Consider the following 23,577-nt stretch of genomic DNA (forward strand, 5'->3'; position numbering starts at 1 on the left):
GACAGAGAATGGGGCTCCGGGCTCGGCCCCAATCCCCACTCCCTGCCCAGTGCCGGCAGGCGGGGCTCTGGGCCCTGGGTCTGCTGCCCGCCCGCTCTGAACGGAGAGGCAGGAACAGATGTTTCCTTGAATCAGAAAATAACGCTGGCTCCCAGATGGGCCGCGTTGTGGAGGCGCGTCCCCCCCACCAACTTTGTGCCAAGGTCTGTCTGGGGAGCAGCAAAGGGTAGCAGGTGGGGGCTGTGGCACCAGCGAGGCACCTGGTACTCCATCATCACCCACTGGTCTGCCAACCAGGTGATGGGTGTTGACAGAGGGCATCCCACCCAGGACAAAGGCCAGGCCAACCCCCTGCCCTTCCCATGCCCTGCTGCTAAGTGCCCCCAGGCTGCGTGCAAAGGGGCTGACCCCTAGGTTCAGTGTCCCAAACCAGCTCCCGGTCGGGTGTTCCTCCTCCCCTCCTGAAGACCAGTAGGCCCTTCCTGATGCCCCCCTGCAGCCCAGCCTCCCAGCAGCCCATTCCTTGAGGCCCTCATCCCCCATCACCCTCAGCGGGACAAGAGCACCCCGTAAAGGCAGGGCCCAGGCCCATGTCAACCCTAGATCTCAGGGTTCCACACACAGTAGGTGCTCAGTGAAGGGGTGTGTGTTTGCGTGTGTAAATCCACCAAAAAAAAGAATCCAAAGGGCCACGTTAAACTGAAAGGAATGACTTCTGGGGAAACCTGGGGCGGACCTTACCTATTATCTGATGCACCTCTATTGCTTTTTCCTTCTTTAGTTAGAGCTACCATTCCTTTGAAAATTAAAAATTCGTGAATGAAAACCATACTGCACCCTGCCCTCAGGCCATCCTAGGTGAATGGGGCAGCTTGGTTCAGAGGCCAGGTGTAGGCAGGTGGGTCCCAACCCCCCGCGACCCTGACGGGCCCGGGTATCCCCTGGGCAAGCTGGTGGCAGTGAGGGGCAGGGGTGGGTCCTGGCAGCACATGGGACCACCCTCGCCATCACGACGTGAGTGAGCCGCCTCTCAGGTACCATGCACAGGACTATGCAGGGGGCACAGGTGACTGGTCCCACTGCCATTCCCACTTGCGTCTCCCCTCCACCCCCCAAGCCCACGGGGTACCCCAGTGCCCCGCCAGGGTGCTGCCAAGCGGATGGGGCCCTGGCTGGCAGCAGCACCTAAGGGCTACCCTGGGGACTGTGGTGCAGGCAGGCCGAGGACAGGGACGCTGTGCTGGCGTTCCTGTGCCTCTTGGCCCAGGGGCCCGACCAGATGAGCCCGAGGCTGCTCCCAAGTCGGCCGGCTGAAGAGCAGTGGCCTGGTGCCCGGAGTGGACGCGGGCAGGGGGGCCACCTCCACACTAGGGGTGGGGACACTGGGCCCCTGGACACTGCTCAGGGTCCTCCTCATCCCTCTGGAACCATGGGGTCCCGGGCCAGGGGCCTGGCATACAGAAGGGCACAGGAAATGCCTGGGGCATGGAACTGAGTACAGAGTCCTTCCGAATCACAAAGGCGACATTTATCATGTGTTCTACCTACCCGGGCTCCTTTAAAACCAGGACTTGAGGACCTCTCAGGTGGTCCAGTGGTTAGCACTCGGCTCTTTCACTGCAGTGGCCTGGGTTCAGTCCCTGGTTGGGGAACTAAGATCCCACAAGCTATGCAGCACAGCCAATAAATAAATCCAAAAAAGGTTTTTTAAATAATAAAACTGGGACAGGAATGAAGGTATTTTTAACAGCCAGAAAAGCCATCCACGTGGCAGGCAGTGGACAGTGGAGGGGCCCTCAGGGTCGTGTGGAGTGAAACCCCAGTGGGGACTGAGAAAGAAAATTTCCAGTGACAGGAGTGCGGACCCCTATCCCCCTGGGGAGCTCAGGTCTGGAGCTGTGGGAACATAAACTTCCAAGTTCACACACTTCTGTTTTGTCTTTTTTAATCCAAACAATGAATGCATGCTGTTTTTTTTTTTTTTTAAAGGATATGATTTTTGGCAAAGCTTCCAATGAATCGGTGCCAGGGGCTTGGGGGGTGCGGGGCTGGCAAGTCCTTCCAGATAGGTGACCTCAGACTCTGGGGAGTGCATGTGTACACGTGCAGTGACTCACGGGGCAAAGGTCTGACCCAACAGCCCAGGTCTCAGTAGTGAGGGTTCATTCACAAGTATTTATTCCTGTCTGCCGTGGGAAAGACTGAGGGCAGAAGGAGAAGAGGGCGTCAGAGGAGGAGACAGATGGATGGTATCACTGATGCAATGGACATGAGCTTGGGCAAACTTTGGGATTTGGTAAGGGACAGAGAGGACTGGAGTGCTGCAGTCCATGGGGTTGCGAAGAGTTGCACATGACTGGTCAACTGAACTGCCATGGGTCTCTGGGCCTCTGGATAGGGTTGGCGCTGCAGCCTGGGATGCACAGGTCCTACCTGCCCCTACAATGTTCCCCAGCGACCCCTGTGGCCACAAAAGCCTACCATCTACCCTAATCCAACAGGGCCGGCAGGCACCCAAGACAGAACTACCGTCTCTGGGACAGACACTGGCATGAGCTGGTTACTGTCTTTTCAGCAAACGTAATTCCTTTTTATTAGAAAATTAAAGGCTGGGGCCAGCTTGCCAAAAGCCAAAAGAGCTGAAATGTGCTTTCCTAAGATATGCAGCGTCTGATGAAACGGATTTGCTTGTCTGCCTCCTTTCCCACCATCACCCCCGCCGGGGCCAGCCCTCCCTCCAGTCCAGCCCCTTCCATGGGCACCGAGCCTGGCCCTGGGCTTGGCAGAGGTGGGCAGCCCAGCACCCGGATGCGGGGAGCCTCTGGCACAAGGCAGGAGCCTCCCCAGGTCTCAGCTTTCTGACAATCACCTCGGTGTTTCTCTTGCCTTCCTGAGATGCAGAGGCTCCCATGGCCTTGGCTAGGCTAGAGGGTGTCGGAAGGGAAAAGGAGGAACAATGAAGGACCGGGCTCCCGAGGAACCAGCTTAGCCACCTGGAGACCCAGGAGTGGCGGCTGCCGACAGAAGGAGGCAGCCAGGGCAGAGCGCGCTGAGCAGAGGACCGTCCCTCGCCGCCACACAAAAAGCAACTATTCAGAGCCACCCAGGGAGCTCTCTCTTATTGAAGAGTCCTTGATTCTTCCCTTTCTGCTGCAGAACTCAGGAACAAGGGCCCCGTCTTGTTAATGGGGTGATGGAGGGGCCGGGGGGAGGGTCCTCTTGAGCAGGAAGGTGGCCAAGCCCGCCCCACGAGTCACTGGAGCTGGAACTAAGGGAATTCCAGGACCGCGTTCTCCTCCAAAGCCCCCTTCCTCTTTTCTTTCTTTTTCTCTGCTGGTCAGAGGCTACCTTCCTGGTTTACAGGGAACCTCAGGGGGGTGGGGTGGGGTGTAGGAAGCTGGGAGTGATGTACGTGAAGGGGTGTGTGCGTGTGTGCACGCGCGCACATGGTGGGGGGGCATGTGTGTGAGTGTGCGTGTGTGCTGAATGCTAAGATGGTGACCACGCTCTCAATGTGCTAACGGGCATGGGGGCAGGGGCGGCATCTGTCTCAGGTGTGTCTGCCCCGGCCCCCTCCCCACGGCCCTAGCCCTCCCCACTCCTCCGCTCCCTGTTCAAGGGCACATCCAACGGGCCCTCCTTCCTTGGGTAACAAAAGGCAGATGGAGCCCCTTCCACCTGCTCAGATGCAGCCTCCACTGTGGCTCATCCCGCTTTGTTCTGGGGAAGCCAAGCTGGGGGCCCATTCCCAGCCTGTGGACCGGCCACAGCCTAGTGTGGCCCACAGGCCTGCGCTGCCTAGACCTCTCTCCTGGGACGTCTGGGCCCAGGAAGTACGGCCACAAGGTCACGGGTCTGCAGTCCAGTCGCATCCCTGCCTGGGGACCATGGGGGGTGGGCCATGGCCTGAGGCAAATTCTTTCGCTCTTCTGCCCAACTTGCTGCCCTCACCTGTAGGAAGCCCCAGCACTGGGTCAGGTCTCTCTGCCCCCAGCCCCCGGCCATCTCCCGGGTTGACAGTGGAGGGGCCACTTTTCCATGGGGGGCAATGACACCAGCTCCTCAGGGGCAACCGCACAGGGTCCATAGCCTCTGGGAGGTTTCAGAAGAAGAGGGCAGGTCCCTGAGCTGGGAACCCAGAGCTTCTCTAGGTGAAGGAGGAGCTGGGACCCCTGGCTAGGGTCCTCCCAAAAGGAGGCCGTGGAACGGCGAGGGGTGGGCATGGGCCCTGGCCCAGGTGCCAAAGGTTGGCGTCCCATAAGTGCATGTGCCCCCCACCAGGTGGAGGCCCCAGAGGGTCTCCCAAGGCTCTGGTGGACATTAAGTCCAAGCCCCTGCGGTAAGCAGTCCCCATGCCCTCTGGAGCACTGACGTCTGGGCCCCTGGCCATCCACCTGGAAGGGGTTCACCTGGCATCTGAATCCCTGGGGAGCTGCAGCATCAGGAGGGCCCCCCGCTCCCTTGGTGGTGAGGTGACCAAGCTCTCTGTGCCTGGGGGAGGGGCTGCCCCGTCTGGCCCGAGGTAAGGAGGTCAGCTCAGAAGCTGACTGGCCGGCGGTGTAGGCACCAGGAACCCACCCCAGGTAGCCTCTGGGGCTCCAGGCCCCCCACCCTAGGGAGGACAGGACTCCACTCAGAATGGGTGGTGGCGTAAGCGCTCAAAATTCCCAAGCAAGAGGAGGCCAGTGCGGGCAGCTGGGGGTCGGAGGGGGGAGCGCTGGAGCAGGACGGTCTGGGGCTGAGACAGGGTAGCAGGTGGAGAGGCCACAGCCCTGGCCCCTGCCTGCACCCTCTTCCCCCTCAGAAAGCATCCCCTCTTCACTTCCCCAGCTCCCAGGGCTGGCATGTCCCTTCCCACGCATCTCTGGCCCCTACCCTTGGAGGGCAGCCCAGCCCAGGTGTCTCCCACTGAAGGCGGCTGTGTGCTTCTAGAGCCAGGGCTCAGGCAACCTTGCTGAGCGTGGTTCTCATCCTAATGTTTCCTCCATCCTCACTCCAAGTGGCCCCACTGTCCCTTGTCATAGCCTCCCTGGGGGGTTGGGGGTGGGGGAGCCCTTGCCCAAGCATTAATGGGTCCCAGGAAAACACCCCCAGCACTGACCCAGCACATTAACACCAGCAGCGAGGAGGGCAACCGTACCCAAGAATGCCCACAAACCCCACTTCCCAGATGGGGAAGACTGAGACCCCCAGGGCCTGCAAGAACCAGGCCAGGCCTGCCTGCTTCCTGGAACCTCAGAAGGCCCTCTCCCCCCTCCTCCTGGGAGCCCACACTTCTCCCCATTTCCTGCTGGCCCTGGGGCCGGCTGTCCCCTCCGGCAGACAGGCCCACAGGCCCCATGAGGAGGCAGGGACCACCCAGGTGGAGAGAGCGAGAGAGTGAGTGCGTGTGTGTGTGTGTGTGTGTGTGTGTGTGTGTGTATGCGCACGTGTCCGCCCAGCTGACCGCAGCTGGGAAAACAGGCTCCCTGGCGCCCCTCCCCCAGCCACAGCCCACCCCGCGGCCAGCACCTCACCAAGCCCTGAAGCAGGCACTACCTGGTCCCCTGCCTTCCTTGTCTCAGCATGAGCCAGACCCCTGGCCCACCCCCGGATCCTGGCAGATGGTTCTCCCAGTAGCCTGGCCCCTCCTGCTACCCTGGATCAGGGCCCCAACACAGGCCACCCCAGACCCACACCTGCCTGGGTCAGACCCCCTGCAGCTCTCCCCCAGACTGTCAGGGGTGAAGGCCCAGCCTCTTAACTGCAGTTTCCCACAACCACCTGAGACTCCCGTCTCCCTAAACTGCAGCTTCTCCACCCATGTCCATGGCTGGCATCCGAGGTGTGGGGTGGCCCCCAGGACCTGGGGGCCAGCACTGGCTCCCTCTTTCTGGGCAGGGGCTCCTTGCCTTTTCCCACCCTGGGATCCAGAGACGGGATCACTGAGGCTGAAATTTCAATTAAGGAAAAGAAATAATTACTTCAGAGCTCCGGGCCAGCTCAAGTGGTGACAGTCCTCAAAATCCAGGCCCCTGGAGTTGGGGGAGGAGGTGGCCAGGACCCTGAGGTCACCCTGGGCCCAGCAGGGACTTGGCCTGCCCCCACTTCAGGCCTTGTACCCCGTGACCCCTCTGCTGAAACAAGGCCAATCTCAGGGCTGCTCAAAAGTAGGGGGTGGGGGGTCCCCAGCGGAGGCCTGGGAAGCGAGCCCAGGTGGCTCCCAGGAAGCTGAGTGAAGTGAGAATAACCATTCAGCCACAGCCTGTGCCTGCAGTGAGGCTGGACACTGCCAGAGCCCACAGGGCGGGGCTGGGGCCCCACAAGTAGGGCTGGAGGCTTGATGAAGGGTGGGCCTGGGCAGGAGCCCACCCCACAACACCAGGGTCACAGGCCGGGCCCTCTGGGCTCCGAGGCCACCCCACCTGCTTCTCAAGAGGTATCCATGGCTGCCCTAACTGAGTCACTGTCACCTCCAGGAACTCCGTCTCCAGAAGCACCCTGGCCCCCACTCTGAGGGTGGCCCACGTCCTCTCCAGAAACCCTCCATCTGATCCAGAATGTTCCGTCTCCAGAAATGGCAGCGCTCTCCATCAAGGCTCCTCTCAGCTCCAGACACGCTCCGTTTCCAGAAATATCACATCCCTTCTCCAGAGACGTTCCACTTCAGCTCCCAAAATACCTCAGATCCAGAAGTGCCCTATTTCACGTCCAGAAATACTCTAGCATCATCCCCCAACACCCCGCTTCCAGAAGTACTACAGTCTGTCTCTAGAAACAGTCCCTTTCCAGAAATGCTTCGGCCCTGACAATATCTGAAATCCAGAAAGGCCTCATCCTCACCCCAGAAAACGCCTTCTATTCCCCAAGTGCCCGCGTCTCACCTTCCAGCTGCATGCCCCTCCTCCAGAAAACCTTCACGTCGTCTCTAGAAACACCCTCAGCCTGGCCCAGACACGCCATGTCTCATTTCTAAAAACACCCAACCTCTGGACACGCTCCATCTGCGTCTGCAAACGCTCACGGTGCATCCACAGAGGCCTCCCCATCTGGCCCAGATGCTGTGAAAACCCAGGAACCACTTCCTTCAGGCTTTCCTGGTTGGGGTGGGAGGGCGAGTTGAGCATTGACCAGGTGGCCTCCTCCTTCCCCCTCCTTGTTTCCACGGTCCCCTGGAACCTCCCGGCCACCCACAGGATCTGCTCTCATCCTGGGAACAAGGAAAAAGTAAGAGCCGGGCTGGCAGGTGTAGAGGTCCCTGGGAGAGGGGAGAATGGCTGGTCAGTGTCTGCAGAGACTAGGAGCCTCCCGGGTCTGACCTGGAGGCAGGGGCAGTGAGGGGCCTGGGTGGGAAGGTCTGAACCAGGAAGGGGGGGCATACCCCTCCCCTCGGCACAAATGTGTCCACTGGCCCAGGTGCCCACACTCACAGCCGCCCCCTCCCAGCCCTGGGAGCCACACACGCACACAGCATCACATCATCTCAGCCCCACCCTGCTGGGCACACAGACATACCCTCCCACCCTCACCCACACTCCCTGCCTCTCTGGGCAGGTCTGGGGACCCCGAGAGGCAGGAGGCCACGGCCAGGTCCTCCAACCAGACAGGGTGGCCTCAGTTAACTGCTGTGTGTGGTCACCCAGGGAAGCCCACAGCCCAGGCCTCTGAGCTGAGGAAGAACCGCATGGGAGACGAAGTCACACTCTGGATCTGCTCGCAGACCCTCTGGAGCAGCCCTGGCTGCTTCTGGGCCACTTTAAATAATAGAAAGTTCCTCTTGGGGTGCGACTGAAAGTCCTCGCAGTCACCTCTGTCCACATGGCTGGGTGCTGCTCTCCGGAATCCCAGTCTGTGTCCCACTGAGGCTCCATGTGGAGACACCCATCCCCAGCCAATGGGAGGGTACTGGAGACAGCTGGGTGGAAGGCAGGCATGCCAAACACCTCCAGGCCCTGAGCCTGCCCGGGGGAGGGAGGAAGTGGCCCATCCATACCAGGTCTGTCCCTGAGACTTTGGACGGCTGTTCTCAGAGCCTCTAGGTGAGCGGGAGGGGAAGGGGTCCGACCCCCGTCTCCACTGCCGGTGGCATCAGTGAGCTCTGGGCCACTCCCATGGGAGTATAATTACCATTTACTAAGCCTTCCGATTTAGACTCAGCCTCAATTAACTGGAACCTCTCAAGCCCCCTGTTCTGATCCTTTGGGGCCAAGGGCAGACACGACAGATCTTCAGCGTGCCCTTCGATTTCCCGCAGCGAGGGCCCGGTTGTCTGCCACCCCCAGTGGCCAGCTCCTGCTCAGAATGGGGCTTCCCCATATGTCCCCCCAGAACTCCATCCCTCTCTCTCCATGGAGGACCCCTCCCCCGGAATTCATCCCACTCAGAGACCAGAGACACGAGAGGGAAATGCCCAACAGCCAAGCCCAAATATGAATGAATCTGAAAGAACTGTGGTCCCTGGGGCCAGGATGGAGAGTCGGGGACAAGGCCTCGGGGGGACGACAGGTGGGGGTCCCCGGGGCTCCTGGTTCCGGGCTTTCTGGAGAGGCCTCTGCATTGGTATTCTCCGCCCCTCACAGCCCAAATTACACTGACTCTCCCGGGACCCTTTCACCGCACGATGTCACTTCAGCAAAAGGTTATGTGCGAGAACATCAAAATCCTTCCCGCATATTAACTACAAGAGTGTTCTTTTTAAATGCACATGAACAAGCGGCCAACGTTACAGTATCTGAGATGAGAACGGGCGCTGGACTGGGAGTCAAGAATAGGGTGCTGTCGGAGCCCCCCTCACGTCTCTGCAGCCCTCCTCCCTTCATCAGAGAGGCCCTGGGGCAGGGGTTGGGGCAGATTCGAGGCTAGACCAAGGGTCACGGTCACGTGTGGAGCCAGCAGAGCCTGGCAGGGCGGTGTCCAGGTGCTGCCCAGCAGGTATGTGAGGGCAGGGAGCGCTCGCTGATGCTCCCCCGGCCCCCTTCCGCCTCCGCTCTTCTCTGGCAGCCTCCACCTGGCACTCCCTTCCTTTTATTGTACTTACTTTCACCTGGAGAATTTCTGGAGACACTTTCACTGGACATTTCACAGAGGAGTCCCAAGATATAATCTACCCAAGATAAGCAAAAGCTGGGGTGCCGGGATGGGAGCCCAGGTGTTAAGTGGTGTGTGTGTGTGTGTTAGTCACTCATTCGTGTCCGACTCTTTTGTGACCCCCTGTGGACTGTAGCCCACCAGGCTCCTAGGTCTATGGGATTCTCCAGACAAGAATACTGGAGTGGGTTGCCATTTCCTTCTCCAGGGATCTTCCCAACCCAGGGATGGAACCTAGGTCTCCTGCATGACAGACTCTTTACCAACTGAGCCACCAGAGAAGCCCCAGATGTAAAGGGGCTGAGGGGCAAACCTGGTGGGGTGGGGGTGGGTGGAGGTTAACTAGATTGGGCGGGGTCTGCAGAAGCCCAAGGGGTGGGCAGCCCTGTCTCAACTCTGTCTGCAGCTCTATGATTTCCAATTGTAAGAGGAGCGAAAAGTGGGATTTTTATGTGAAGCCTGGTATTATTTTTTAAGCCCTGTGGCAGGCCACATAGTGCCCACCTAAAGGTGTCACCAGGGACAAGCTCTGGTCTGGTCTGTGGTCTTCAGCCTGAGTCTCTGGCCCCTCTGGGGCGGGAAGTCTGCTCAGACGAGTGTGTGGAGGGGGTATGAAGTGGGGGACAGGGAGGGTAGGACAGCAGAAAGCTTTTCACTTCTAGGAGATGGCTTGGATGCTCTTCTGTCAGATGGGGTGACAGTCAAGCCCCCCGCCCCGCAGCGTGAGAGGCTGAGGGACCTGCAGGACGAGTGATGGCGGGGAAGGAAGTCCCAGAGGTCACAGCCCCCCTCCCCACAGGGTCTGCCCTGTTGGCTACCCCTACTGTCCAGGCTACAGGAAACCCCAGGACAATCGGAGCCCCGGACAGGTGTGTAGACCCCCAAGGAGGGGTGATCCTGCCGAGTCGCATGGCAGGTGATGCCAGGTGATGCCAGGTGGCCGACCCCCTCCAGCCACCACACTGTGAGCCGTGATGCCAGGACCCCTGCCCCTCCCCAGACAGAGGGAGGGGTGGGAAGATCTGCCCTGCCTGGATGTCATCCTGGTCTTCCCTGCCAAGACTCTTACTGGCCCCGAGGACCTTGTCCCACAGGGGCCTCCTCTGGGCCTCAGTTTCTTCCTCTGTAAGACGCAGACAACAGGAAATCTTCCTTCACAGGGAGTCTGAAGACAGGAAACAGCTAAGTGCTGGGGCCCAGCAGAGGGAGGTCTCACAGAGAGGATGCTCTGAACAGCAGGACTCCAGGTACCGGCTCTCTGTCCACTCCCCTGGCCTACCACCCTGACTTCCTGCCCTCTCTGGGCCCCTCCTCCCTCTTCCTGCTGAGCTTTCTTTTAGGGAATTATCATCTGCTGGGCTTTAATTACTGGTCCCGGAGGCCCACCACCTCCCCCACCAGCCGAGACTCTGTAATCCCTCTGGCTAGGGCACACACAGGCTCAGCTGCAGGCCCCCACCTCCCTGGGGAATGGTGCCCCAGGTCTGCACAGCAGCTCCCAGCTCCAGGGGCAGGAGGCCGCAGGAGGAGGAAGTTCCCTCCGGTCCACGTGCCACCAGCAAGGACTGGGGAGGCAGCGTTCTCAGAGAGCACACTCAGGCCCTGGCGGGTCACTCTGGTCCTCGCTCTGCTCAAGAGGGACCCTGCTGGGCCCAGACTCCTTTCAGCCTCCACCCCGGCCTCCAGCTCTCCTACTCCCAGAGCCCTCTACTCCAGGCGCTGTCCCGCCTCCAGGCCGGCTGAAAGGTGTGCTCCTTCCTCATGGAGACCATCCTGACTCCTTCCGGGCAGGGCCCGAGGAAGGAAATGAGCCTGACCTGTGACCCCGGCGCCCATCAGATGCCTGCCCAGCCTGGCTGTGGGAGCAGCTGGGACCCCAGCTGTGTGCGCAGGAGAACAGGGCAGGTGGGCGCTTGGTCCGGTCCCAGTGTGCCCTCCATTTGCAAACCCGCACTGTATGTGGGAGCGGGGCGCAAGTGCATGAGGCTAGCACCATTCTCAAGCCTGAACAGGCGGCAGTGACAGTGACCCTTGGGTAACAGCGATGAAACCTGGAGGCTGCAAATGAGGCCTGTGCTCTGAATCTGGCCACAGGCGAGTTGCCAGCCTAGGTAACAGCACACCCAAGCCAGACATCACGTGAATATCTGAGTTCCAGTTCCTAAGAAGGTGGGGGACAGCTGCTGGGCTGCATCCCCAAAGGCCACCTGGGAGAGCTGAGCTGCGGTGCCCGCCCTCAGAAGCTCTACCAACTGGCCCCATGGGGCATGGAGGGTGGAGACCCTGGAGCTGTGCAGACCCGAGCTCATCCTTGGTCACTCCTCCGGGGTGACATGCCTGCGGATAAGCAGGGCCTCGGCATGAGTGATGGAGGGGATGGGATGCACCTCTCGCCCTGGGAGAGGCAAGGAGGCTGATACCACATGGGTCGAGGTGCTTAGGGGATGGAACCCCGCAGGGGCACCTAGGCAGGCAGGGTCTCCTCCGGCTTCGGGACGAAAGGCTTTTCCTGGGAGGAGCCGACATCTGCCTCTCTCTGTCTCCCTGAGTGCTGCCCTTGAGAAACAACAGAGAACCTTTCTGGTCCCATCCGTTCCTCTAACTCCTCATGACACCGTTTCTGGCCCCAGAACCCTCCCTTGGCCAGGCTTCCCTCAGACTGTGGGACCTGATCCAGCAGGAACAGCCCTCCCTTTGCAGACTCTCTGCCTTTGGTAATGGAGCTTCGGGTGAGTCCAGCGAATGTCTGAGTCCCCTGGAGGCACTACTGAGACGACAGCCACCTCAACCCAGTCAGATTCCCAGAAATCCTGAGGGAGCAGCAGTGTGTCTCCCTCCAGGGGCTACCAGACCCAGGGCCCCTGCCGAGGCGACACACCAGTGCCTAAACGGACAGACTCGCCTCTCTGTGCATCTGGGTGCAGCCAAGTCCCCTCCAGTCCACTCCCCTCTGTGGGACGGGTCTTGAACAGACTTGACCTGGTTTTTCTTACCTTCCTGACAGTCTGGTCAGGAAAGAGCTATGCTCCCACTGTACAAAGGGGAAAGGGAGACTCGAGGAAGCATGAGAGGCCTTGGCTCGTGTGCTCACGGCTCCTGGGCACACAGGCTGGTGCCCACTGAGTGGAGTGGAAGGGGCAGGGTGGCAGGCCACCTTCTGGACACAAACACCAGGTGTCCTGGTTCACCTGAGTGCCTCCCTCTTGTGAACCACACCACCACCTGATTCTGGGGTGCGGGCTGAGGGTCTCCTGCCTTCTTCTTCCTATGACTACTTATTCCATGACTGCAGGGCTTAATGGGAGCCAGACAACCAGGCCAGGCAGTGGGACCTGATCCAGACCTTTCCAGAAAGGGCTCGGCAGCATGGACCCAGAAGTGTGGGTAGACCCAGCAGTCTCACGGGGCACCTGTAGCTGGTCTGCCCTGGTCATCCACAGCCAGAGTGGATGGCCGTGAGAAGGAGGGGAGCACAGCCCACTCCAGCTGGCCAGTCATCTGCTTGCCACATGTCTGGACATCACAGCCCCGCACCCCGTGCAGCTCGGACCTCAGAATGAACAACATCAGGAGTGCTGTGAGAATGACAAGGCCTACCCTTGGGCACCTCAGCTTCCCAGGGGTCATGCAGAGGGAACATCCCTCATCATGGAAGTCTGGGGGCAGCTGGTAGCTAGAAGGGGGTCTGGGTCTTGGGAATAGAGGACTTGGCCCCCCACCTCTGGCTCCATGACCTCAAGCATGCCACTTCTCTAAAAAGCCGGAACCACAAATGCTGACTCGCAGGATCTGGGCAAACAGGCCCAGTGCCCGGCACAGAGGAATAGGGATCCACAGGGCTGGTGGTGCCATCCCTACACACACAGAGGCACAAATAGGTGTGCACACACACAGCACAAAGACACAGCATAAAATGCCCAAATGTCCACACTCACAGGAGGACGGCTCTAAACCTCAACCTCTTGGCAGGAGCTCCATGGACCTCAGAGGACACACCCAGGGGTGGGTGTCTTCAAAATTCAAACCAGAAGCTCAAATCGGCTGTGGACACGTACCCCCAGTGCCTCGCCACCTGCCCCCCAGGGTTGCTCCCCTCCAGGGGCCAGGTCCCAAGCCGGCCCTGTCGCAGTGAGACCCAGAGACCCTACCACGTCCTGCCTCTCTGGCCACAGCCCCGGCCTCTCCCCGGCTGGGGGACGTGAGCAGGAATGGCTCAATCAGGATATAATTGTTTTTAATTAACGTGCGGATCATTTCACAGGCTGATCTCCTTGGAGACCAGAGGGAAGATAGTCTTTTAAGAATTTCTTTGCCTCCCCCCAACCCCCTCCCAGTCGAAGGCCGCCCCCCACTTCACCCACCCAGCTGCAACCTTGAAAGCGGCATAGAAGCCTGGTGCCTGCATCCCTCTAGGGGCCATTAGGAGAAGCAGTGTGTGCCCACACACAGATAGACACACACGTGCCCAAACTCGAGGGCACACTGTCCCCCGGAAACGCACACAGGATCAGAGACCCATAGACATGTACACAGAGGGACACACACAGATTCACACACACACAGGTATGCATGCACGCATACGTGCCCGAGAATATAAAAACAGGGCCTGAGGCACACAGAATACACGGGCGTACACACCCAGGCTGGCAGGCATACCGACCCCCAAGAATACACAAACAGGATCAGACACACAGACATATGCACACGCAGGCACACAAGAAGGCATCCAAGTCGAGAAAAAAGGCCCAGATACCCACATTCACGGAAGGGCTCCTTTCAGGGGTGACACAAGGCCCTAGTCCTGGCGATGAGAAGTCAGAGCCATAATCACCTCACCCCATGCGCACCCCTGGCCCTGGCCTCTGACCTAGGGTGCCCCACCACCTGCCCCACCGGAACCCGTGACCAGAGGAGCTGCCACCTCCCTGCCACCCACCTGGTCTGGATCCTCCTGAGCCCCCTAAAGAGCTGTTCCACTCCACCTTGACCAGGGCACACAGCTCTGAGCAGCCCTAGCTCCCCCACTGGGAGCCCTGCCCTCAGTTACTCCCATGGGTGCGCAATGGGCCTGAGGGGCGGGGGCTTCCTCTCTCCTTTTGCTTTAACCAGATTCCTTCCTTCCCCATTTCCCCCCCACCATTCTAATTCATTTCTTTCTCTCCAAGTATCTCTGCTCCCAACCTTCCTTTCCTCTCCTCTTTCTCCCCTCCCTTTCCCTTCCTCCCCAGGGACCTGCTGGGGTCAAGCCGAGCCAGAGAGAGCAGCTGAGATGTCGCTGGTCTTTCCCCTCTCCCCCGCTGCAGGGTCTGTGCCAACACCCGCCCCAGCCCCAGAAAAGACCCAGAACTACTAGGACTGAAGGCCAGGGCAGGGGCACGACCAAGGGGGTCCTCTGACATCTGCAGTCCCACTCTCTCTCTGCATCTGCTTTGGCTCCTCAGCTTTTCCTCCTGGAAAATGGGATGGCAGAGAGGAAGGGGGAGCCATGGGGGAGGGGCAGCAGGGAATCCACTGCTGGCCAATCACAGGCTGGCACCTTGGGTGGCCCCAGGCACCGTAGACATCGTGGCCATAGCCAATGTGTGAGACAAAAGGGCTAAGGAGCCTGTCTGGTGCTCCAGACATCAACATCAGAGGCGAGTGGGTGCTCCTCCTCTCCTGGGGTCTCAGTGCTCCCGTGTGTGAAATGGGCAAGGCCAGCCTACAGGACCCCCTCTTCCTGAATTTGGAAACCAAAGGGCGAATCAGCACCCTGTTCTTGGCTGCTATGTGACCTCGGAATTCACTTCCCTCTGGGCTCCCATTCCTTCTTGTCAAAGGAGGGGGTTCAGACAGGTGATTCATTGCCGAGGCTCTTTCAGTTCTGAAAGAAGGTTCTGGATTGTGGAGAGGAAGTTTAACAGTGTCCCACTTATCAGGGGAAAAAAGAGGAGCCTGTTTCTTCCACTGCAGGCATGAGCAGCGTCATTTTGAGGAAATCATCTTAAACATCAAAAAAAAAAAAAAAAAGCTCTCCACACTAAGAAATCCACTACCTCGTTCATCAGGGGCAACCAGAACATGGAACAAAAGGGGAATATTAAGTAAATGGTGGCGCATCCACCCTATTGGAAAAGCCTGAAGACATTAACGGCGGTGTTTATGAAGAGTTGGTTACAAAACAGGAAAAGGCTCCCATGAGCGCCAACGAAGAGAGCAGGATATACGTCTGAACAGAGAGAGTGCCGACAAGTCGCTAAAAAACAACCCAGCCACCAAGCCGAAAAGACTGCGGAAAACGACATCAAAATACTAACACTGTCACAGCCCACCGAGACTGTCTATAACCTTTTTTATTTTTCTCTATTTTTCAGATTTTCCCATTAATCATATTTTAAAACATATATATTGAAAAATCATTTTAAAAAAATGAACACCTCCAATTGAGAAACTTTCCCTTTCCATTCATTTATTCATTCATTCATTACTGGTTCATTCATCCCTGTGTCTGTCCAGCCAAAGCCCAGTGTCCATTGTGGCCAGGTCCGGCTCTCACCTGCAGGAAAGGGAACCAGTGGAGGAGGAAGACGCGCTCCCCCTCCCCAGGAATGCACCCACGGGCATGGACCCTACAGGGGCTCTAGTGAGCAGAAATCAATCCTGCCTTCCTGTGACCTCCCAGGCTAGCCCTCAGCTGTGAGGATCTCAGGGTCTAGCCTTCCGGTCAGAAACCAACCTTCACGGTGGGGCTGCGGAGTGGGGAGAGTCCCCCCACGAGGCCATAGGCTCCGGCTGCACCAGCTTTCCCAGGCTCTCCCACTGCAGCACCTTCTCTGGGCTCAGAGGGGGGTCCTGAGAAGGCACCCCTCCACCTGGTGGGAATACAGGGTGGGAACATGCTGTGAGCTCAAAGAGTCCCCACTGCAGCCTCCTGGGTGGGGGCTGACAGGGTCGGGGGAGGATTAACTCTCTCCACGCCTGGATGGAGCCACAGAACAGCCTTCCCGTGCCGCCCCCCACCCCCCCACCCCCACCAGGATCCCCTCTTTGAATAGAAGGATTTCCTTCACTTGCCGGGGCTGGCAGTCCCATTCCTGGGCCTGCTCCCTACCCCAGGAAGAAAAGGGGGGGCTGCTCTCTGGAATGTAATGAAGACAGATTTCCACGGGCTCTCTGCCCCCACTCCCACTCCAACTAGCCTTGGCCCTTTCCACCCCGCCCCTCCCCGCAAGGCGCAGAGGGATGGAGCGCTCTGTGTGCAGAGACCCCGCTAACCCCGCGGCCCCCACTCTGCGTTGAGCGCCCCCAGGCCTGCGGTTCCCAGAAATTCTCTAGGGTAGCACTCGTTTCGCAGTGCCCAGGCGGGAAAGGAGAAGTTCCCACCCCCTTCTCCCCGCCCCCAGCCCCTAGGGGAGGGGCGAGGGTCGGATCTCCGGGTCAAGGAGCAGCGCCTGCTGTGGACCGCAGGAGACAAACACCCCGTCACACACACACACTCACACACACACACCACCCTCAGGATCACCACCTCTGAAGCCCGCATTGTACGGGAAGGGGGGGGGGGGGAGTGGCTGATGGGGGGAGGGGGACTCGACGTGCCTGCACTCACCAGCCAATCACCAACCCCAAGAGAGGCTGGAACCCGCGACCCCAGCCCCCGAACCCGAGCCTCGGGTGGCCACCGCGCACTCCACCCCGCCCGACCCACCCGATGTCAACGTCTCTAACCCAAACAAGCCCCACCCCCAAGAAGTCCCCCCTCAGGGTTCCTGGGGTTAGTAGCCCCCCACCCCGAGAGACCAAGCTCCGACCTCTCCCCACAACCGCACAGGCGCGAGGTTTCATTGTCAGCCTGGCCACTGGGGCGCGCGCGAGGCGGGGGTGCCAGGGCAGGGGACTATCGCAGCCAGTGGGGAGGGGTCTCCGGGGGAAGTGTTCGGAGCCGCTCCTCCTGCCCGGTCCAGATCCGGAAGCCGCCGGGGGAGGAGGAAGGCGGGGGCGGGGAGAGCGCGACCTCGGTGCTTGCGGGCGGCGAGGCGGGGCCCAGGCGGCCGGAGTGAGCGCCCGAGGCGTCGGGGGCGCCGAGTCCCCCGGGAGGCTGCGCTCTAGGGAAGTTTCCCACCGGTGGCCCGGAGCAGGACAGGGCGCGCAGCCGACCCTCCCCGCCTGACCAGCTCCGCGGCGCAGACTGCGAACTTGAGCAAAACTCCTTCCTCCCCGCGTCCCTCCCCTCCGGTCCGAGGCCACCAGCCCCGCCATCTCAGCCCTCAGCCTTCGGTCTGTGCCACGGTCGCCAAGACCTCACCAGAGTGTGGTGGAGAGAAGGGGAGGGGGAAATCCCCAGCACAACCAAACTGCGGCCAAAAAAAAAAAGAAATTCCTTCTGAGACCGATTCCCTCAACGGGTGTGGAAAACCCCAAACAGGCAGGTCTGCAACTCCAGCCAAGACCGCGGCGCGGTAGGAGGGGTGCCGGGGGCGGGCGGAGACCCCGGCCGGCAGCCTCGGGAGCCCTAGCGCCCGGATCGTCCCCCCACCCACCAAGACACAAAGCTTCGCCGCCAACAATACCTGCGGGCTCCTCCTGGGTCTCCCGGGCGCGGGCGCTGCGCGTCTCGCCGCCTCCCTTCCCCGCGCGGCCTCTCCTCTGCTCGCGCGCGCTGTCCCCTCGTCTCTTCCAGAACGCGGCGGCCGGATGAGATCTTTGGGAGAAAAAAATGTGAGCGCTCGCACGATTCCTTTCTCTCCGCCCGCCGCTCGCGGCGTCCGGGGGCTCGCTTTTTTCTCCCTCGCGCTCCCGCGCGCGCCGCGCCTCTCGCGCCCCGTGTTTCCTTCTCAGCAGCCCCTGCGAGCGCCCTCAGTAGCCATTATTCACGGGCCACCGGGGGACAGGAGGTAGAGACCGCCCCATGGCCGCATCCACTCGCCAAGCGCGATGCGGGCGCGGGGCGCGCGCGGGGAGGGGCGCGCGATGAGGGGCTTGGCTGCGCGCAGCCCGCGCCCCAGACGCGGGGGAGGGGAGGAGGCTGAGGGGGCAGGAGGGAGGGGGCGGGGGAGGACTAGGAGCTGAAGGGAGCGGGAGGAGGGGGCGCCGGGGAGACGCTCCGGCGGCTCTCACCGCCGGGCTCAGGGTCACTGGTTAGGAAGCTCCGAGGCGCTTAGGGACCCGGGGCGGTCGGGGGCTGGGGGGGTGGTAAGTGTCTTCGTGCGCGCGAGCGCGCGCGCGCGTCAGAGAAGGAAGGGGAGGGAGGGGACGCTTTAATATTTTCCCAGTGACTTACGAGCCCGTGGGTGAGCTCCTGGCTGCGCGCTCGGGTCCGTGTGTTTATCAGTGTGGCTGTGTGTTTCTGGTCTGCCCCCCCTGTGAATGTCACGGGGCGTGGGGGCCTGCTGCGAGCTTGTGAATGTGCTTCTGGGTCTCGGGGGGACTAAGCGATGCGGTGCCTGCGTGGGGTTGTTTGTGTGCGATTGTTTATCAAGGGCTGCGGGACTGCGCCTGTGTGGGCCGTGTCTGCGTGAGGTTGTGCGCGTGTGGGATTGTGTCTGCGTGGGCCCGAGTGTGTCTGAGGGGTGTCGTGTCTCCGTGAGGGCTTGTTTGCGTGAAGCTGCGGTTGTAGGGGCGGGGGACCAGCGAGGGGTTGGGGTGCGCCCGCACGCGGTCTTGTGTGGGACTAGCGGGGCAGTGTTCTGTGTGCGGGGCCGAGGCCTGGCTGGAGGAGGGGGTCCGCGTGGCGCCAGGGACCGCACCGCCGCAGAGGCACGAACAGGCCGCTCAGGGGTCCCAGCACAGCGCGGCGAGTGGTGGCGGAGGAGAGAAGGCGGAGACCCGGGGACCCGCATCCCGCCCCCCCTCCGACCCCCGCTCCAGAGACGCAGTTTAGAGATCCTGGCACTGGCCGGCCCCGCGGTCCTAGAGGCACCGGGTTTGGAGGACTCGACCGGGCCGGGAAGACACCTACGGACTGGGGTCAGCGGGGGCCGAGGCTTGGAGATCCGCGAGCAGCCCAGAAGCGCGCGGCGAGGACTGCCCCCCGAGGCGGGTGGCGGTCCGGAGACGGTGGAGGACCAGGCCGAGACAAAGAAGCGCGGGGCTGGGGCCTCGAGGCGGGACCGTACCTCCGGTTCCCTCGCGGCCGAGGGGCGGGCCCTCCTGGCCCCAGTCCCGGGCCGCCGCCGTAGCGGCCCCAGAGCCCCAGGGACAGGGAATTACGCGCCCCGGGCGGGGCCGAGGTGTGGGGCGAGCGGGGCGGGGGAGGGGGAGGGTTGCGCGTAGCCGGCGGGCGCGGCGCCCCGGGGCTGTGATTGAGCGCCTGGCTGCCCGCCCCTCGCCGGGCTGCTCACCGCCCACGCAGCCATTCATTCATTCATCCGTTCTCTCTCCATCCACCCACCTTCTACCCAAACACGTGTCCGGCCTGTCGTCCGTCCACCCGATTATCGTGCCAGGGATCACACTGACGCGTCAGCGCTGGCTCTCTCCGCTTTCCCTGCCCGCCAGCCTGTCCGTGCCACTCTCCTTGGCCCCCACCTCACGTCCCCCCAGGCCCTTGTCTGTCTGGCAGGGGGGAGGAGCGCACCCCACGACCTCTGTCACTCGGTCTTTGCTCTTCAGTGATGGCCAGACCCAGTCCCTACCTACTAACCGTCCCTCCACTAAGGGCTTTGTATATCAGGGCTTCTCCCCTCCCTGCCGGGCCTTCCCAGAGACCTGGTGACTCCCTGGAGGGCAGGGGCCGATACCATATCACACCACTGCTGGAGCGCCTCCTCAGCCTCTGGGCTGGGCAGGCAGTGGAGGGGAGCAGCGAAGTGGGGGTGGAGGTCACGGGGGTGCATCGAGAAGGGGTTTTATGAAGGACTGCTGTGCCTCCAGGTCCTGGGCAGAGGGCTGTGCGGGTCCTAGTGGTCCAGAGGTCATTAGGACCCCGGTGGCCAGAACAGTCACCCCAAACCTGCCATTTGTAGGTTGTCAACTGAGAACGAAGAAAACAAGTTCCTGGTCTCTAGCCCAGACCTCATCCATCCAAATGGCCAGAGCCCCTCCACACTGTTCCTTCTGCCCGGGAATCAGCATCTAGCAGTCAGGCGTGGGAAGCACTGGCCAGGAACAGCTTCCAGACTGCCCAGTCCCGAGGGTGGCTGCCTGGTGCCAAGAGCAGACCACTCCCAGAGACAGACCCTCTGCTGACTCCAGGCTCACCAGGTGAGGATGCAGCAAACCCTGAGCACCCTGAGCACCCCCTCCTCTCCGGGCTCTAGCCCCACCCACCTCTAATATGCAGATGCTTAGTCTCTGTCTTCAATTATCTGGCCTGGGAACCAGGGTTACTCAGTCCTGAGGCCACTGCGTGCACCATTAAAAAAAAAGTCCCAGTTCCTCCTGGGACCCCTGACTCAACCTCAGCGCTGCCTGACCCTCAACCTGTCTCTGTCACATCCTGACTCACCCACCTCCTCCAGGCAGCCCCCCAACAGGCCAGCTGGCAGATGGGGAAAAGGGTGGTGGTGGATGCCCCCTTTCCCTAGGAACATGCACACTCTCACTCCCCTGCCCCCTTCACCACTGTCTCATTCTCACCGCGGGGCCTTTGCACTTGCTGATCCCTGTGCCTGGAATGCTCTTCCCCACCTTCTAATGTACCACATGTAATGTATGTATTTTGTAGGCGCTTTTGTTTGTCTGCTCACTGGCGCCTCCTCCGTCCCTGGGATGGTGCCTGGCACAGATTCAATAAGTATCTGGTGACTGAACGACTGAGCCTGATCCAGACGCTTCCTCTTCTCTGAACCCAGGGCCCCTCTGGAGAACAATGGGAGGGGATGAAGAACAGTGGGGCAAGGACAGGTGGTATGACTCATCCAAGGTCACTGGAGGGCCCTTGGTGTATTCTGGATTCCGAGCACGTGTCCAAGGGGTTGGGAGAAAGGAGATGGCGGAGCTGCCGCTTATCCCAAAGGAGAACGGAGCCCTTTCCCAGGCAGAGGATAGACGCCCCCACCTGGCCAAGGCCCTTCCACCAGAGCTGTCACAGCAGGGCTCTGCCCATCTCTGATTGAAGCCAGGCTCAGAGCCATCAGAGGGCTTGTCAAGAACACACAGCAGGACAACTGATCCCCACCTGACTGTAAATTTCCAGACCCTGGCTCAGTGCCAGGCCCATAGCAGGCATTCAGGATGCTCTTAGCAAAGCAATGAATGAAGCAACAGTACCAAGATTCAGACTGAGGTGTGCACGGCCCTGGACCCCTTGCTTGTTCCATCAGCCCCTACCAGCGGGATTTGCAGGATGGTGGGCCGGGCCCACCACATGGCAGGTCTTCTGTTCGTTCATGCTGAGGGGAGGGTGCCGGGCTGGTTGGCTCCCTGCTCCAGCCAGGGGTCTGAGTCCATGCCCCACCATGTAAGTCCTGCTCCAGGTTTGGCAGGGAGAGGGAGAGTCCCATGGGCCAGGGTGAACATTCACAGTCTCGATGGGGGGAAGCTGTTTCCTGGGGGGAGATGTGGTCACAGCCTGAGAGCCTGGGCCAGGATGGTGCCCATTCACTTGCCCAGCACTGTCTGAAGAGCCACCTTCCTGCAGACCCTGTGTCCAGGTGCTGTTCAGGGTGAAATAATAAATAGGGGCCGAGGAGTGGGGTGCCCAGGCAGACCATGCAGTCGGGGGGCTGGCAGATGCTGGGCTCACTGACAGGCCACTAGGGAAGGGGTTAGCCAGGGCCCACCCTCCTGGTGGGCACAAGAGGCAGAGAAGAGGGACACAGACTCCAGCCATCAGGCGCGGCAGGTGCTACCAAGAGCCAGACGTCTCGTTCAAGCTCAGTCCTGGTGCGGTGACCCCCAGGCCTACTGGGCTTGGAGGGCTGTGGCTCGCGGAGGGAAGGACGCAGCACCGGACACCTGGTCTGCAGGTGCGCAGGCCTCGGGTCAGAGGTGCACCAGCAATTTCAAGTTTCCATCTTGTCCTCAGCTCAGCCACCCTTCCCATTTCACAGTCGGGTCTCTGAAGGCCAGATGGCTGAGTGGCCCCTGGCACCCATCCACTTGGGCAGTATTTACAGAGCACCTCCTATGTTCCAGGGACCGTTCTACGTGTGAGGAGTCAGAGCAAGGAGCAAGATGGAGGTCCCCTTCTTCCTTGTCGGGACACAGTGTCATCCATGACACTTAGGTGAGGTGTGCTGCGACAAATAAATAAAGGAGAGCTTCCCAGGTCACGCAGTGGTAAAGAACCTGCCTGCCAGTGCAGGAGACAAGAGACTCAGGTTTGATCCCTGGGTCGGGAAGATCCCCTGGAGGAGGGCATGACAACCCACTCCAGTATTCCTGCCTGGAGAATCCCATGGACAGAGGAGGACAGAGGAGTCTGGTGGGCTACAGTCCATGGGGTCACAGAGTCAGACACAACTGAGCGACTAAGCATGAGCATGGGCTGGAAATATGGGGGTGGGGGAGCTGTTTTCCAGTCGATGCCCAGGAACTGGCACTTGAAACAGGTGAGAACAGACCTGAAAGACGAAGGCAGGAGGCAGGCAGCTACCTGGGGGCAGAGCTGCCCAGACAGAGGGGATAGCACAGGTGGGGGCCCAGAGGCTGAGGCAGGGCGAGAACCCTCATGGAGCCGCCAAGGTTGGAGTGCAGGAGCCAAGGGGCACGTGGGAGGAGACGGGGACACAGAAGTGACAGGAGCCACCCACAGGCGCTTGTGCATATCTGTGAGGCCCCCAGGTCTCATGAGGCGACAGATGAAATATCTCTGGAGCAGGCCTCACAGGGTGGGGGCTCAGAGAGCCGACAGCACATCCAGTTCTGGGTTTATTTTGGAGGACGGGCTGGTAGCATTAGCTGTTGTGGGCAGCCAGGTGGGCACGTGGAGTGGGCTCTCCCATGGGCAGACCATTCTCCTACCCCTGTGACTGTCAGTGACCCTCCTGCCCATCTGTCAGCTTAGCCAGCTTCACTTTTAGTGGGTGTGCTGGAAGCCTGCCTGATCTGCCAAGTGGCGTCCACACTGAGCCTCAGTTTCCCCCTTTCATGCATCTGTGGGCAGGCCCACAGCCCTAGGGGCTGGCTGGGGTGGGGTCTGCTCACCTTGTTTGCTGAATGTGAGGCCAAAAGCCAGTTTTTTCTCCCCTGCCTTTGATCTATAAGGGCTTCCCTCATAGCTCAGCTGGTAAAGAATCCGCCTGCAACGCAGGATGACCCTGGTTTCATTCCTGGGTCAGGAAGACCCACTGGAAAAGGGATAGGCTACCCACTTCAGTATTCTTGGGCTTCCCTTGTGGCTCAGCTGATAAAAAATCCACCCGCAATGTGGGAGACCTGGGTTCGATCCTGGGTTGGGAAGATCCCCCGGATAAGGGAAAGGCTACCCACTCCAGTATTCTGGCCTGGAGAATTCCAGGACTATATAGCCCATGGGATCACAAAGAGTCAGACATGACTGAGTGACTTTAACTTTCACTTCATTCTGTACAACCTTTGATCTCTGCTGGCTGGGCTTCCGCTGCCATCTCTCTGTTTGTCCATCCTTCC

At 60.4% G+C, this 23,577-nt stretch overlaps 1 protein-coding gene and 1 long non-coding RNA gene across 5 annotated transcripts in view; one reads left to right on the forward strand and one right to left on the reverse strand.

Moving 5' to 3' along the window:
- The window catches only part of RAI1 (retinoic acid induced 1), a 103,583-nt gene that overhangs the window by 50,686 nt on the left and 29,320 nt on the right, over positions 1 to 23,577 (reverse strand). For 2 of the 4 annotated variants that reach the window (XM_070389628.1, XM_070389630.1), the window contains exon 2: positions 17,616 to 17,746. The gene's annotated coding sequence lies outside the window, so the exon portion shown is untranslated. Of the gene's footprint in view, positions 1 to 15,781; positions 15,918 to 16,856; positions 17,521 to 17,615; positions 17,747 to 23,577 lie in introns of those variants that run through there. The other 2 variants (XM_070389629.1, XM_070389631.1) reach the window with 2 other exon arrangements.
- On the forward strand, positions 17,626 to 21,102 carry LOC138992100 (uncharacterized). Its single transcript, XR_011467968.1, has 3 exons — positions 17,626 to 17,763; positions 20,010 to 20,247; positions 20,711 to 21,102. It is a non-coding gene; the product is annotated as an uncharacterized lncRNA (long non-coding RNA).

Source organism: Bos mutus, chromosome 19 (genome assembly GCF_027580195.1).
Source record: "Bos mutus isolate GX-2022 chromosome 19, NWIPB_WYAK_1.1, whole genome shotgun sequence".
Taxonomy (NCBI): Eukaryota; Metazoa; Chordata; class Mammalia; order Artiodactyla; family Bovidae; genus Bos; species Bos mutus.